Source organism: Pongo pygmaeus, chromosome 3 (assembly GCF_028885625.2).
Source record: "Pongo pygmaeus isolate AG05252 chromosome 3, NHGRI_mPonPyg2-v2.0_pri, whole genome shotgun sequence".
In the NCBI taxonomy this organism is placed as follows: Eukaryota; Metazoa; Chordata; class Mammalia; order Primates; family Hominidae; genus Pongo; species Pongo pygmaeus.
This window is the reverse complement of record NC_072376.2, coordinates 196,958,818-196,975,284: the sequence shown is the minus strand read 5'-3', so window position 1 is coordinate 196,975,284 and position 16,467 is coordinate 196,958,818. Positions and strand designations below refer to the sequence as shown.

General features: G+C 39.4%; 1 non-coding gene across 1 annotated transcript; it reads left to right on the top strand.

Annotated features, from left to right (window-relative positions):
* The first annotated feature begins 13,969 nt into the window (after positions 1–13,969).
* Positions 13,970–14,076, top strand: LOC129035998 (small nucleolar RNA U13). The gene has a single exon (XR_008502470.1). It is a non-coding gene; the product is annotated as a small nucleolar RNA U13 (small nucleolar RNA).
* The last annotated feature ends 2,391 nt before the right edge of the window (positions 14,077–16,467 follow it).

Here is a 16,467-nt window from a genome sequence, read left to right as displayed (position 1 = left end):
GAGCAGAAACTAATCTGTTCTCAGATGCATTCATCTTCAACCTGGCATCTTGGATCTTACCTAAGCTTATGTACAAATCTCTTCCTCCTCTGTTTGGGCTCCTTTTCCATCTACACCAGTCCCTGTCAGAAGGAACGACCCTCATCAGTAGGGAACTTATGGATCTTAGTACTAGATCCCCTAGTCTCAAAGAGTCTCAAAGGCTTTGGTCACTGGGCCATGAGTCACCTGAGTCTCTTATAAAAATAGGTGGGAAGTGTGGCCTGTTCTGCCATTTCTCAGTCATGCTCATTCTGATGTAAACTCACTTTGAGACTGCAGTTTAGGCACTCACTCTGGGGGTCTTGTCACAACCCTCTACTTCATCCATTTGATTTTAGAGGCCATACAAACGTGCAGGAATTGACATCCCTCCTAAAATATTATATGTTTTTGGATTACAGTCATTAAAATTTATTTATTTTAAAACATTTGGGAGTTTTAGGATGCTCTTTGGGGGAATACAACAATACGACTTCAAATCCTTAAAAAGAATTCAAAATGAGTTTAACGCATCAGGTCTTAAAAAAAACAAAAATTTTCTTTACAGTATAGTTTTTTCCATGATGATCTTACTCATTATACCTTTCTGAAGTAAAATATGAAATGTTTGCAGTTATGATTTATTATTTTCTTCTTTAAAACTTTTTACTTGTTATGTTTTTGGAAATACAGACTTTTTAAAAATTAGATTTATTGATCTAAAATCTACATACAGAAAATTTCACCTTTGTGAAAACCTGATATTCCATGGTATGGGTGTGCTACAGTTTATTTATCCACTCACCTACTGAAGGACGTTTTGGTTGCTTTCCAGTTTGGGAAGTTATGAATAAAGTTGTTATAAACATCTATGCGTAGATTCTTATTTTTTGTGTGTGATGAAGTCTTGCTCTGTCGCCCTGGCTGGAGTGCAGTGCTGTGGTCTCTACTCACTGCAGCCTCTGCCTCCTGGGTTCAAGCAATTCTCCTGCCTCAGCCTCCCGAGTAACTGGGATTACAGGCTCCCATCACCACGCCGAGCTAATTTTTGTATTTTTAGTAGAGACAGGCTTTCACTGTGTTGGCCAGGCTGGTCTCAAACTCCCGACCTCAGGTGATCCACCCACCTCGGCCTCCCAAAGTGCTGGGATTACAGGCATGAGCCACCATGCCTGGCCTCTATGTGTAGATTTTTGTGTGGACATAAGCTTCAACTCATTTAGGTAAATACCAAGGAGCACGATTGCTGAATCACATGGTAAAATTATGTTTCATTTTGCAAGAAACTGCCAAACTGTCTTCCAACGTGGCTGTACCATTTTGCATTCCCACCAGCAATGAATGAGAGTTCCTGTTGCTCCACATCCTTGTCAGCATTTGGTATTGTCAGTGTTTTAGATTTTTGCCTCACATTCCAGGTGTGTAGTGGCATCGCGTTGTTTTAATTTGCAATTCTCCAGTGACATATGATGTTGATCATCCTTTCATATGCTTATTTTGCCATCTGTTTATCTTTTTTTTTTTTTTGTCATATGTCTGTTTAGGTCTTTTGCTTATTTTTGCCCCCTTTTAATTAGGCTATATTTTATAGAGCAGTTTTAGGTTTACAGTACATATGTGTCTTTTCAGATTGCCTTTTTTTCACTTGGTAATATGGATTTAAGCTTCCTCTACATCATTTCATGCCTTGATATCTCATTTCTTTTTAATCCTGAATAATATTCCATTGTCTGTCATAACTTTATGTATTAATAACATGATAAATAATAATACTTTAACTTTTTTTTCTTTTTTTGAGACAAGGTCTCACTCTGTCACCCAGGCTAGAGTGCAGTGGTGTGATCTCAGCTCACTGCAACTTCCACCTCCTGTGTTCAAGCTGTTCTCCTGCCTCAGCCTCCCAAGTAGCTGGGATTATAGGCATGTACCACCATGCTTGGCTAATTTTTGAGTAATACTTTAACTTTTATTTTGAGAAGGACAAAACTTTCTGGGGTTAAGAATATGAGCTGTGACAGCTTTGGGAAAAATTTCTGGCAAATTATTTTGAAATCCACATTTTAGCACATCTAGAGATGATGATTTTCACAGAATGATTTTTCTAAAAAAGATTAACCTCAAAAAAAAAAAAAAAAAAGATTAACCTCTTCATACAAATCAGTTTTGTTTAAATCTGAATGTGATTTTAAATGTAAATTTAGGGGCTAGACTCGGTGGCTTTAGCCTGTAATCCCAGCATTTTGGGAGGCCAAGGCAGGTGGATCACAAGGTCAAGAGATCGATACCATCCTGACCAACATGGTGAAACCCTGTCTCTACTAAAAATACAAAAATTAGCAGGGTGTGGTAGCAGGCACCTGTAGTCCCAGCTACTCAGGAGGCTGAGGCAGGAGAATCACTTGAACCTGGGAGGTGGAGGTTGCAGTGAGCCGAGATCACGCCACTGCACTCCAGCCTGGCGACAGAGCGAGACTACGTCTCAAAAAAAAAAAAGTAAATTTAGACTAGGCACGGTGGCTCACATCTGTAATCCCAGTGCTTTGGGAGGCTGAGGCAGGAAGATTACTTTAGACCAGGAGTTCAAGACCAGCCTGGGCAACACAGGGAGACCCCATCCCTATAATAGATTTTAAAAATTAGCTGAGCATGGTGATGCACTCCTGTGGTCCCAGATACTTGGGAGGCTGAGGCAGATGGATCACTTGAGCCTAGGAGGTAGAGGCTGCAATGATCCATGACCGTGCCACTATACTCCAGTCTGGGCGTCACAGCAAGATCCCATCTCAAAAACACAAAGCAAACAAATAAATGTAAGTTTACGCACTGGCATTTTAAGGTTTTTCTCTGACATTTCCTCTAACTTGTAGAGGTCATTTGAAATTGTATTCATAATTTTCATATAATTTAAACACTTGTTTATGCATTTTGTAATTGTATTTTTACATGGAAAATTTAATTTTAAAATTGTCTTTCTCATTAGTCATTGGTTCATTTGAAGCTTCTTATGAAAATAATTGAATCCAGTGACTTTTAAATTTAATTTCTAAGCCTGTGGATATTTGCTTTGTAGTGTTCCAGTATTTTAAAAAACTATAGAGTCCACACTCTGAAAATTCTAATAGCTTCCTGGTATGCTGTATTGCAATGCCCATATGCACTATTTTCTTTTGTAATAATTTACTGACAAAGCTGACTGCCCAATCACCTGCAGTTCCTGTCCCAGGGCTCAGGCCAGAGTTAGCATTTGTGCGGATGCTGCAGGAATGGGCTCTGGAGACAGAAAGGCAAGCTGCTCCACACCTCCTGGTCGTGGTGCTGCCCCCATGCAAAGCCTCTCCTTTTTCTCGTGGCTGCCACCACTGCCACCACCACCACTGCTGCTACAGCCCCTGTTGTCACCACTGATTAAGGCCCATGTCCTGACCTGGCTACCTAGGGACTCCACAGTGTCCCTGGCTGCCTGGCCTGCTGTGTCTGGACACTTGGCATATCTCCACTGTGAACACGCAAGTTCCCTTGCCCCAGTAGACTTCCCTTCCAAAACACATGTGCAAAGATAAAATTAAACATTTTGGCTGGGCGCAGTGGCTCACACCTGTAATCCCAGCATTTTGGGAGGCCGAGGCAGGCGGATCACTTGAGGTCAAGCGTTTGAGGCTAGCTTGGCCAACATGGTGAAACCCTGTCTCTACTAAAAAAATACAAAAATTAGCCGGGCGTGATGCATGTGCCTGTAGTCCCAGCTACTTGGGAGGCTGAGGCATGAGAATTGCTTGAACCTGGGAGAGTGAGGTTGCAGTGAGCTAAGATGGCACCACTGCACTCCAGCCTGGGTGACAGAGTGAAACTCTGTCTCAAAATTAAAAAAATTAATTAATTAATTGAATTAAAAATTTTAAGATGATGACATCTTAAAAGTTTGGTTTAAGAGTATTAAACCAAACATTATGCCAAGTAAAAGAAGCCAGTCACAAAAGACAACATATAATATGACTCCATTTACATGAAACCAAAGTCACACACTCATGAAGCCAGCCCAGGCTTTTGCTCACATTTCCCAGCTGTGGGGCCACCTCCCATCAATAGCACCGGAGGGCCACTGGGCATGGTGGCAGGGGTCTTTTACCCCGTGCACCCTCAACTGCTGTCACCAGGGCAGTCACTCCACCTCCTCCATAGACTCCTGCACGTGTCAGGAAGTCCTCGAGAGGCGCCCTGACTGTCTGTTCCATGGAGGAACTTTTGAGACTATTGCTCTACAGCGCCAATGCCAATGGGCCCTTCCAGTCCAACAGACCCTTCCAATTAATACCATCCCTTGCTTCCCATCACTGCGCTGCCTGTTCTGCCAGATAAAAGACTGATATTCTCGCAGGAATGGAACCACTCTTCTCTCTCCACACAGGACCCCTCACCTATCCTCCCTGCTGGTGGTGGTGTCTGGAAATTCGAGTTACAGATAGTATCAAAGAGATCACATTCTAGCAATGCCGGGGTTATAGTCTAAGGAGTACATATTTGGATGATGTGTTGTTCCAGGTTTAAGTGGTAATATTCCAAACAGAAAAGTGAAACTGATTAGAAAACAAATCATTGTTCAAATTCTTCTGCATATTCTGGGTAAGACTTGCATTTGTGGTCATCATTAATGAAGCCCAGTAACAACCTTGGAGGGAGCGCTGGAAGCCCAGTGGGTGATGAGTAATAATGTAATCAGATGAGTGGTATTAGAGAACGGCAGAGACGAGACGATCCATAACCTTTCAGCCCACTCAGTTTCTGAAGAGACATAGTATTTGAGTAACAGCCTTGCTACCCTTTTCTCGTGAAGGGGCATGTGGAAGCAGTTAGAAAGAGGGCATCTGATGATAAAGAACATAAAGAGATGATTCCTGAACCTCAACAAAAAGCAATAGTGCTTGGACACTAAAACGAATTTTTACATGCACTGGTTGGACAACAGAAAAATACTTTAATCTCTATTTTCTTGCCACTGTTCAAAATCTTCATCAATAAATCACCATATCTCATATGGGTGCATGAACTTTGAAATACATTGTAAAAATTCAGTTATATAGACAAGGGACATGCAAAAAATATTTATCCAGAACTCACAGGTGGTAGGGGTAACTGTAACCTTCTCCATGAGATTATAAACTTCTTGAGAACAGGAATTGTGTCTGTACTGTACTATATATCCCTAGTACTGGATTAAGTTGAATGTACTGTTCTACACATAACAATAGTGAAATCTGTGGGTCTCTCTAAATGCTTGTGTTGTATAAAAATTGTTTGACAGTTATTGCAATAATTGGGATTGGGAAATTATTATGCAAAATAGAGATTTCTATATTGGTATTTGACATAAGCAACATTGGAATCATTTAGCTCTTGTCGGGGTCAGTGAATAATTTAACAGAACACCTACCATGTTTTAGGCACTTTTTCATACATTATTTCAGTTCACCATTCTGACAATCAATACAACATGTGCATTCACAGTGGAGTAAATAGGCATGACATCTTGGTGTTGGATTAGCAGAACAAGCATGAACACATGGCACTTGAGTTTCTAGGCCATTCATTGCCTGTGTCTGACAGCCGCTGGTTCCCTCCACCCATGCCCCACTTGCCTCTATATTTTATGCTACAATGTTTTGTCTTTGTTTTTGTTTTGTTTTGTTTTTTGAGATGGAGTTTCGATCTTGTTGCCCAGGCAGGAATGCAATGGTGTGATCTCGGTTCAATGCAACCTCCACCTCCTGAGTACAAGCAATCCTCCTGCCTCAGCCTCCTTAGTAGCTGGGATTACAGGTGCCCGCTACCACGCCCAGCTAATTTTTTTGTATATTTAGTAGAGAAGGGGTTTCACTATGTTAGCCAGGCTGGTCTTGAACTCCTGACCTCAGGCAATCCACCCGCCCCAGCCTCCCAAAGTGCTGGGGTTGCAGGCATGAACCACCACACTTGGCTTGCTACAACATTTTATTCTAAATCCTTCCCTTATTCCAGTCAGCCTGTAACTGCTTTGAGGCTGCCATTTCTTTCATACAACAGTTGGTGCTGTTCACCTGCGGATTATAACAATGGCGATTCAATGGCTTCTATAGCTGCTACAGCCAGTGTTATAAATTTTAATTTTCAGGCAATGAAATAGCATCTTTCATGAAAGTGATTATTGGCAGATAAGCTATACATCTCTGCAAAAATTGATCGAGGTTATGTTTGCAAATGAGTCCCAGATGTCCTTTAAAAGCAGTGAGTCATCACTTCTGGAAGGACCCCTTTTAGACCCTTCATCTCTCTGCAGCCTGAGACTCCTTGCAAATACCTCCTCACCGTGGTTGGAGCTGGGCAGTCATTGGAAAGCCTGGAATCTAGAGAGTGGATTGCGTTGTTGGTGATCTGGAAGTTCCTGGCTATTTTAGACATCCCTTGTTGAAACATCACAGGATAAATATTGCACCGACATAGCTGAAGCATCACTGACAGGCTTTTAAGAACATGCTATGTTAGAACCAGGAGTCTGTTGGAAGTGTGATGTATGCGAATGTCAGAGAAAAGTCTCTACTAATCCAGAAAAGCCTGAATAAAACACTGCACAATCTATAATTCATGTTCTGTATCATAATTCATACCCAGACTTTCAGGCAAATTATACTTTAGCAAGGGTTTAAAAATTATTGCAGAGCGTATGTAACAGACAGCCAAGATATTTCATGATAATATATGAGCCACTATTTTTTCTTGTAGAACATTTTTGTGTTGTCTGTCAGCTGATGAATGGATAAGCAAATTGTGATATATGCATTCAATGGAATATTATTTGTCAATGAAAAGAAATGAAGTACTGATACGGGCTACAATATAGAGGAACCTTGAAAACATCATGATAGGTGAAATAAGCCAGTCACAAAAAACTACATATTGCGTGATCCACTTCTATGAAATGTCCAAAACAGGTAAATCTATACAGATAGAAAATGATTGCTGGTTCACAATCTGGTGAATATATGAAAAAAAATCAAACTGTACACTTTATTTTTACTTATTTATTTTCATTTAATTTTTTTAGAGACAAAGTATTGCTCTGTAACCCAGGCTGGAGTGCAGAGGCGTGATCATAGCTCACTGCAGCCTCAACCTCCTGGGCTCAAGCCATCCTCCCACCTCAGCCTCCTGAGTAGCTGGGACTACAGGCATGTGCCACCCACCTGATTAATTTTTGATTTTATTTTATGTTATGTATTTATTTATTTATTTTATGTAGACAGAGCCTTGCTATGTTCCCCAGGCTGGTCTCAAACTCCTGGCCTTAAGCAGTCTTCCCACCTTGGCCTCCCAATGGGTGGGGCTTATAGGCATGAGGCACCTCGCTCAGTCGAATTGTACACTTTCAATAAGTGATTGTATGATGTGTGAATTACATCTCAATACAACTATTAAAAATTTGAGGGTTTTAAAGTATTAATGGATTACTACAAATTATAATTTAACTCTAAACATGGAAAAGTCTCAGTTCAGAACTAGGTCATTTAGATCAATAACTTTAGGTTAAGGCCACATAGTACTGAACGTGACTATTAAAAGGGCAGAGTTATAAATAGCCTGGTTCGCATGTTTCTCTAGCTCTGTAACATGATTACCATTCATCTTGGACACCTTGTCAAATTCTGAAGTGAAATCTCAAGAAAGCTGTTACAACACTAAGGAGGTGAGACTGTGCGGTGGGACATGCTCCCAGAAACGAAAGCTTATAAATTAAGCTGAGAGTTGGTGAATCTGCAAGATTTATGGCTCATGTAAAAATATGCTAACACAACTGTAAATTGATACACCACCAAATTGCACTCTGTCTTCTTACACAACACTGTTGAAGCTGTCAGGCACAGTCTTTTGCGAGAATTAATTGCCACGTGTTAAATTGAAATGGAGTCTCCCGTGACTTGACGGAGCCCTTTCAGAGCCAGTACAAAATGTTCTTTGACCAGCTTGCAGGAGACACAGAACAGGCTCTCCAAACAAACAGTGATTTGAAAAATTAATTCATGGAGTCCATAATAAAGCCTTAGGGATTTGGAGGCATTAAATTTAACTTCATTTAATCCTTTAGAACAAGTACAAAAGATCTATATGCCTTTACTTATCAAAGCACAACCTGGCTTTAAAATCTTTTGAGCAGGATCTTAAAAGGTCACAGATTGAGAATATTGCCTCAGGAAGGTCTTTCTCTATCATTCTGTTTGTTTGTTTTTTGTGTGTCTCTGTTGGAAGTTGCAGAGGTTGAAATTGTTTCTTGAAATACCTGGAGGTCCACCCATCTTTCAGGAACCTCCATTTTCTGGGCAAATTTTGTCTCATAGTTACAGGTCAATAGAGCATGAGCTCTCTATGTGATAAACCATCAAGACTGGTTAAAGGGCTGGGCACAGTGGCTCATGCCTGTAATCCCAGCACTTTGGGAGGCTGAGGCGGGTGGCTCACTTGAGCCCCGGAGTTCAAGACCAGCCTGGCCAACATGGTAAAACTCTGCCTCTACTAAAAATACGAAAATTAGCTGGGTGTGGTGGTGCACACCTGTAGTCTCAGCTACTCAGGGGGCTAAGGCAGGAGAATTGCTTGAACCCAGGAGGTGGAGGTTGCAGTGAGCCGAGATGGAACCATTGCACTCCAGCCTGGGCAACAGAGTGAAACTCTGTCAAAACAAACAAACAAACAAACTTGGTTGAAAGCCATCCTCCTCTGTTGTTGTTGTTGCTCTGGCTGACTTGGGTGTCTTCTATCCTCTCTCTAGAGCAGTGGTCGCCAGCTTTTTTGGCACCAGGCACTGGTTTCATGGAAGACAATTTCTCCATGAACAGGGTTGGGGGTTGGGGGGATGGTTTCGGGATGATTCAAGTGCATTACATTTATTGTGTACTTTATTTCTATTATAATACATAATGAAATAATTATACACTCACCATAATGTAGAATCAGTGGGAATCCTGAGCTTGTTCTCCTGCAACTAGACGGTCCCATGTGGGGGTGATGGGAGACAGTGACCGATCATCAGGCATTAGATTCTCATTAAAGAGCACACAACCCAGATCCCTCACATGCACAGTTCACAAAAGGTTCTCGCTTCTGTGAGAATCTAATGCTGCTGCTGATCTGAGGAGGTGGAACCGAGGCAGTAATGCGAGTGATGGGAGCAGCTGTAAATACAGAGGAAGCTTCGGTGTGGCCCAGCGGTTGGGGACCCCTGCTCTAGAGTGGCTTTGAATCTTGTCATGATCCTGGCCTCCCTGGATGACAGGCAAGAGTCACATGTCTACCAGCTCTGCCTGAATCAGCAAGGGCCTCCGTAGAAATTTCTGTGTATTTATTTTTCCCTCTGAATCTTCTGGAATTTTCAATAATGACCTCAGGACTACTTTTACTAATGCAATCCTTCTGCATTTTGAATTCACGACATAGTATTTGATATTCTGCGTTTCAGACTCTCAGTGTCCATAGTTTAAAACACTTGTGGTCATATGCTACCAGTCACTAGTTCTTTAGTAGACAGCCTGCTTTCTTCATCTATTATCTCTGACTAGGAATTTCAGAGAGATGCTTTTCACAGGTTCATGTTCCTTCCACCCTGAAGGATTCTATCTTAAGGAGTGTTTTCCGGTCCGATTCATACTGGAGCCACCGATTCTAACAACTCTAGTTTTCCCTCTGTCTGCCTCTGTGTCCACAGCTCTCATTCTCATCCGCCTCTTTTTTAAAACTGTCATAAAATTAAAACAATAACTCACTATTCTCTATAGGCTTTAGGATATTTTATGTTTCCTATTCATAATTCAGAAAATGGGTTGATCTAACACCATCTATTTCAATTCTTTATTCATTAAACAAATGAATTAACAAATTAGATTCGTTCTAATCTAACTTTATCTTTCTAGTGGATTTATTCATACCAGTTACATTGGTAGAGTTGTCTTTCATTGCTATGTAATAAATGGGTAGTCTTGTTAATTTAAATTAAAATTTTAAAAATGGAGAGAGAGGATGAAAAAGCCAATAAGGAGATAAAGACTAGATGACTGCGAAATCAATTCTAACTTAGTAAATCTCTAATCTTGAGATGCTATATATAAATTATATAATATATAATATATATTTATTATATATTATATATTATATTATATTATATATTATTATATATTATATATTATTATATAATATAATAATATATAATATATTATATATATTATATATTATTATATTATATATAATATATAATATATAATATTATATATAATATTATTATATATTATATATAATTATATTATATATTATAATATATAATATATATTATATCTAATATATATTATATATAATATATAATATTATATATAATATATATTAGATATATTATATATTATATATTATATCTAATATATATTATATAATATATAATATATAATATATTTATTAGATATAATATATATTATATAATATATTAGATATAATATATAATATATTAGATATAATATATAATGTATTATTATACATTATATAATATATAATGTATAACAATACATTATATATTATATCTAATATATAATATATAATATATTATATCTAATATATAATATATTATATATTATATCTAATATATAATTATATATCTAATATGTTATATATAATATATATTGTATATATTTTTTTATATATGTATATATGCACAGAGTTGTACGACCATCCTGAAATCATTTTAGAACACTTTCTCATCCCCAAAGAAACTCCATACCCACTGGCAGTCATTCCCCATCTCCCTCCTTCCTTGTCTCTCACGCTCTAGGAAACACAATCTACTTTGTGTCTCTGGATTTGATTTTACTATTATTATTATTTTTTGAGACGGAGTCTCACTCTATCCCCCAGGCTGGAGTGCAGTGGTGCAATCTCGGCTCACTGCAACCTCTGCCTGCTGGGTTCAAGCAATTCTCCTGCCCCAGCCTCCCGAGTAGCTGGGACTACAGGCGTGTGCCACCACACCTGGCTAATTTTTTGTATTTTTAGTAGAGATGGGGTTTCATCATGTTGGCCAGGCTAGTCTTGAACTCCTGACCTCGTGATCCACCTGCCTCGGCCTCCCAAAGTGCTGGGATTACAGGCGTGAGCCACTGTGCCCGGCCCTGGATTTGATTACGCTGGACATTCCCTATAAATGAAATTATACAATATGTAGTCCTTTGTGACTGGCTTCTTTCACTGAGCATCATGTTTTCAAGGTTTATCCATGTTGTAGCATGTATCAACACTGCATTTCTTTTTATTGCTGAATAACATTATGGATAGACCACATTTTATTTACCCATTCTTCAGTTCCTGGACATTTGGGCTGTTAAAGCTTTTTAGCTACTGTGGTTAACGCTGCTATGAACATTTGTGTGCAGGTTTTGTGTGAACATAGGCTTGAAGTTCTCATAAGTATAGAACTAAGAATGGAATTGCTTGGTCACATGGCAACTCTGTATCTCCCTTTGAGGAACTGCCAGACTGTTTTCCATGATGCTTGCACCGTTTTGTGTCCCCACTCACAGCGTGTGAAGGTTGCAATCTCTCCACCCTCACCAACACTTGTTACTATTATCTCTTTTTTCATCATAGCCATCCTCGTGGGTGTTAAGTGGTACTTCATTGTGGCTATTTATTTTTAATGTGGTATTGAGTGATAGTGGACCTTTTTTTTTTTTTGAGACAGAATCTCACTCTGTCACCAGGTTGGAGTGCAGTGACGTGATCTCAGCTCACTGCGACCTCCGCCTCCCGGGTTCACGCCATTCTCCTGCCTCAGCCTCCCGAGTAGCTGGGACTACAGGTGCCCACCACCACGCCTAGCTAATTTTTGTATTTTTAGTAGAGACAGGGCTTCACCATGTTGGCCAGGATGGTCTCCATCTCTTGACCTCGTGATCCATCCACCTCAGCCTCCCAAAGTGCTGCGGCTACAGGCATGAGCCACCGCATCTGGCCGGTAGTGAAGCTTTATGGATTTAAAAAAAAAAAAAAAAAAAAAGGCTGGGTGCGGTGGCTCACGCCTGTAATCCCAGCACTTTGGGAGGCCGAGGCGGGTGGATCACGAGGTCAGGAGATTGAGACCATCCTGGCTAACATGGTGAAACCCCGTCTCTACTAAAAATATAAAAAATTAGCCGGGCGTGGTGGTGGGTGCCTGTAGTCCCAGCTACTCGGGAGGCTGAGGCAGGAGAATGGCGTGAACCCGGGAGGCGGAGGTTGCAGTGAGCTGAGATCACGTCACTGCACTCCAGGCTGGGCAACAGAGTGAGACTCCGTCTCAAAAAAAAAAAAAAAAAAAAAAAAAGACGTTGCCAGTTATAGTTACCTTTATCATCTGATAGACTGATATTCATCATGCTAATTCCATTGTCTTTTAGAGCAGCGTTTCCCAATCTTTTTTCTTTCCTAAGCCATGTCCTCTTGGAAAAATATTAAAAGTGCATGCTACCCAGAGATTCTCATATACTTCCTAGATTTAGGATTATCTTAACCTGTTATCTGAAACTTTTTTATTTCACAGATCAGTAAAATAAAATTGCCAACTTTGTATTTGGCCGTTTACCGACTACATTAACATGATTTCATCAAAGAAAGGGCATTTAACCCTCAAAAAAATAGAATAACTATTTCATGCCGAAGAGTCTTTTTCAAGGCTATTTTATCAGCCCCTCCCCCCAACTGTCCTTAATTTCTAGTATGAAAATTCTAGTTTCTCACGTGGCTTCCCACAAAACCTCTGGTGAGGACTTACATTGGAATAATGTTACGGATACTGTAGCAGGCCAGTGGCCCTCTCTGACAAGTGTACAGCCCAACAGGCAGGCAAATGGGTGAATGACCAGAGAAGTCATGGAGACAGGGATGCTGCCTAAGCCTGAGCCAAGAGTTTTCCCATAGCCACCTCTGTTCTATTTCAAGCAGATCTGTGCCTAAAAATACTGGCCCTGCCTATCTTCATAATCTGAGTATAAAATTTTTCTTTGGCTGGGCGCGGTGGCTCATGCCTGTAATACTAGCACTTTGGGAGGCCGAGACGGGCAGATCACCTGAGGTCAGGAGTTCGAGACCAGCCTGACCGACATAGAGAAACCCTGTCTCTTCTAAAAATACAAAAATTAGCCGCCTGTGGTGGCGTGCACCTGTAATCCCAGCTGCTTGGGAGGCTGAGGCAGGAGAATAGCTTGAACCCGGGAGGCAGAAGTTGTGGTGAACCAAGATTGCCCCATTGCACTCCAGCCTGGGCAATAAGAGCAAAACTCCAGCTCAAAAAATTTTAAAAATAAAATAAATAAAAATAAAAATAAATAAAATTTTTCTTCCCTGATGCAAGCCAAAAACATGAGATGAGATGTTGTAGGAGTTCCCAGTGGAGGCATCAGTGGGGCACATCCAGCACATACTGATCAATCTCGGCCTTTCTAAAAGTGGAACAATACGCCATAATGTACCACATGATGTGATGCCAAAAAATTGCACAGCGTTCGCATGCAGGGTTCTTGCCTGTAAAATTCAGCCTGAGCCTATCACTTAGACCTCTAGGTCCAACTATCAATTTCCAGGGGATACAAGGGTTTACAGCACAAGTCAAATGATACCACAAGGAAACAATCAGCCAATGTAGATTGTGGGATCTGCAGACAAATGACCCATTTTCTTTAACATATTATAGCATGTTGAAAAGAGACTTACAGAATAAAAGAGACGTAGAGATATAGCAGCCAATTTGTGATTCTCATTGTATCCTGAGTCAAACAAATCGTCTGTAAAAAGCATTTTTAAGATGAAGTAGAGCAATTCACATAGGATCTGAATATTAGATTATATTCAGGAATGGTTATTAGTTTTCTTAAGTGATAAATAGCAAAGGGATGATTTTTTTAAAGTCTTTACCATTCTTTTTTGGTTCATAAGTGTGATGATTTCGTTTTCATCTTAAAGTATGAGATCAGCCTCCCTCAAACCTTGTTACTACATCAGCACCACATTACCCATCCAATGTGGAAAAAAAAAATCTTTACTAATTATCACTTAGACATGCACACCGAAGTATTTACAAGACACACGTTGTCTGAGATTTCTTTCAAAATACTCAAGGCTCAGAATGGTGGCTCACACCTACAATCCCAGCACTTTGGTAGGCTGTGGTAGGAAGATCAGTTGAGCCCAGGAGTTCGAGACCAGCCCTGACAACATAGCAAGACCTCATTCTACAAAAAATTTAAAAATTAGCTGGGCATGGTGATGTGTGCTTGTAGTCCCAGCTACTTGAGAGGCTGAGGTGGGAGAATTGCCTGAGCCCGGGACGTTGAGGCTGCAGTGAGCCGTGATCATGCTATTGCACTCCAGCCTGGGTAACAGGAAAAAAAAAGAAAAAGAAAAAAATGCTCAAGAAAAAAGAGTTATATTGGGGAAATGGATGAAAATTAATTGGCAGAATAATTAACATAAACAGACCCAGAAATGAGACAATAGAATAAGTGGACAAGGACTTTAAGATAGTAACTATACCTATATCCTGAAAGTTCAAGATGGTAGAGAAAAGTATGCCCATGTTAAAAAGAGACATGGGAAATATTTTTAGAGACCCAATTAAAACTTTTAGAAATAAAACTAAATGTCCAAAATAAAAAATATATTGGATAAAATTAATAACAGATTAGAAAGTGCAAAAGAAAAGATTAGTAAATGTGAATATATAGCAGTACAAACTGTCCAAACTAAAACACACAGAGAGAAAAAAAGACTGAAAAAAGAATATAAGTGAACTATGGGACAACTTCAGTTAGTCTAATATACGTGTAATTGTGTAATGGGAGTCTGGTGGGAAGAGGAAGCAGAGGATCATAAAAAATATTTGAAGAAAGTATAGCCAAAACATTTCCAAATTTAGTGCAAACTATAAATCCACAGGTTTAAGAAACTTAACAAATCCCAACACAAGACATGTAAAGAAGACTACAATAAAATATATCAAAATCAAGTTGTTAAATCTACTACTAAAAAGGAAAAAAAAAAAAGCAACCAGAAAGAAGATACAGGTATGGAGGAATAAAGATAAGAATGACAGCAAACTTCTTGTTAGAAATAATATAAACCAGAAGATAGTGGCAAAGCAACCGTACAGTACTAGAAGACAAAACAAAAAACACTGTCAACTTAGATTTTTATATCCAGTAACAATGTCTTCAAAAGCAAAAGCAAAATAAAGACTTTTTCAGACATACAAAACCAAAAGAATTAATCACCAGTAGACTTACATTATAAGAAATGTTAAGAGAAGTCCCTTAGGCAAAATTATAATGCCAGGTGGAAATCTGGTTTTATACAAAGGAATAAAGAACACCAGAAATGGTCATTGTGTAGGGGGTATGGGAGGGAGCAGGGGAGGTTAATATAAAAGACTCTTTTTTTGTGTTTAAAAAAAATCTCTTTGAAACATAATTTTGTAAAGCAAAAATAACCACAATGCACTGTGGGCCTTATAAATAGAAGTAAAATTTTTGACAAGAGCACAAAGGCCAATCCAGGATTTGAATTTATTGTTGCAAGTATATGTGAAACAGCACGACATTACTTGATGGTAGATTATGATAAGTTAAAATGCTTATCAGGGATTGGCAAACATTTTCTGTAAAGGGTCAGGTAGTAAATATTTCAGTCTTTGCAGGCCTTATGGTCTCTGTCCCAACTACTCAATTCTACTGTTTACGCATTCTATTTTATTTTTATTTTTACTTTTTTTTTTTTTTTTGAGACAGGGCTTCACTCTGTTATCCAGGCTGTAGTGCAGTGGCGAATTCACAGCTGCTGCAGCCTTAAGCTCCTGAGCTCAAGCTATCCTCCCATCTCAGCCTCCCAAATAGCTGAGGCTACAGGTGCATGCCACTACACCCAGCTAATTTTTTTTTTTTTTGGTAGAGATGGGGTCTCCCTGTGTGGCCCAGGCTGGTCTTGAACTCCTTCTGTGATCCTCCCACCTCAGCCTCCCAAAATGCTGGGATTACAGACGTGAGCTACTGCACCCACCCTCAATACTGTTGTTGTTGTGCAAAAGCAGCCACAGGCAATAAATACACTAATAAGTGTGGGTATATTTCAATAAAACTTTATTTACAATAACAGGTGGCAAGCAGATTTGGCTTAGGGGCTATAGTTTGCCATCCCCTGATATATACTATAAACCCTAAATCAGGCATTAAAAAAAGAGAGGTATAGCTAACAAACCAACAAACAGATAAATGAAATTATAGAAAATATTCAACAAATTCATAAGAAGGCAAAATGGGGAATGCAATAAATAGAAAACAAACAGTAAGATGGTAGGTTAAACCTAACCATATTAATAATCACATTAAAAGTAAGACTACCAGTCATTAAAAAAATGACATA